A 1,281-nucleotide genomic window follows, 5' to 3' on the forward strand; every position below is an offset into this window, starting at 1 on the left:
GCAGTGTCTGCTCCCACTTTGTCTTCACTCTCCACACCCTACACCAGCCCGGTGGCTCAGCTCTGTCCTTCACGACAACTGTCTGGTCACCCATCCCCAGAAAACAGTGTTTAGGGACACAGGGCACTTTTGAGGACGAGTGGCTGGGACAGAGGAACCTCCACCAGCTGCTGCCCCCATACTGGAAATATGTCCTAGAAGCACACACGAGATGAGGGAGGGCAGAGTCTGGTTATGCTTGGAAATGGAGAGCTTTTTGTACAGGCAGTGGGCGACAGGCAATCAGAGGTTTGTGAAGGGACCAAGGCTGATGTGGCAGAGAAAGGCCAAGGTGGCAATACCTTGAAATTTACAGACGTGGAGGAAGTCTTCTGTGTGGTGAGAAGAGATTGTAAACACTGCCTTCCATGGAGGCACTAATGAGACTCACTTACTTTAGGAGTTTGTAAGAGTTAGTTTTCTAGAGCTGTTTTACCGTGTTAGAGAATTCTGTCTGCTCGTGGAGATGACTACCTGCAGAGATGGGTTAGTGGCCGCTTCTTTTTTGGGTTCATAAACTAGTTGCTGATCGTGGTTAGATCTACTCATCTGCTCTGGATATATGCTGTTTCCCTGAAGGAGATTTTTTTGTTGTTGTTGTGTTTTTTTTTTAACCTGGATTTTTTGACGTCTTTGAGCAGGGCACTTATTTTCTAATTGCTCCCTGTGTCCCATCACTCCTATACTCTGTGCATTTATTTCCATGTTTATGTTCCCTTCTTGACCTCTGTGGATATTGTCATATTTCTCTAATACTCTAGGATTCTGGCATTTCCTTGAGAGGATCTTGGCCTAGTGATTGTGGTCTGTCACAGCCAAAAATCCTTGGGCTCACCATCTCTGAAGAGGCTATTTGGTCCTTCCTGTAGCATCCAGTCCTCCACCCAGCTGGCATGGTTAGCCCTCAGTCTGTGCTCATCCCTAAGGTGGGCAGTGTCAGGGGTACAAAGACATATGAGTCATGTTGCCTTCTTGCTCTCAAGCCATTTAATCTAGTTTCCAAGATAAGACTAATTCACATGAAGCAAGAGCCAACAATCTAGAACAAATAGAATTATATACTCACTTGTAAAGCCCAGGTCACACACATCCCATTTCAGAGGAGGGAAGGTATAGTGAGGACCAGGGTGGTCAGACAGGGCTCCTGCGTAGAGTGACGTTGGAGTTGGGTCTAAAGGTGCAGGCTGTGAGGGAAAGGAGGTGTTCCAGGTGGGGGAGAAACTTACCAACAGATGCAGAACC

This window comes from Equus quagga, unplaced genomic scaffold, assembly GCF_021613505.1.
Source record: "Equus quagga isolate Etosha38 unplaced genomic scaffold, UCLA_HA_Equagga_1.0 HiC_scaffold_11279_RagTag, whole genome shotgun sequence".
NCBI classification, from domain to species: domain Eukaryota; kingdom Metazoa; phylum Chordata; class Mammalia; order Perissodactyla; family Equidae; genus Equus; species Equus quagga.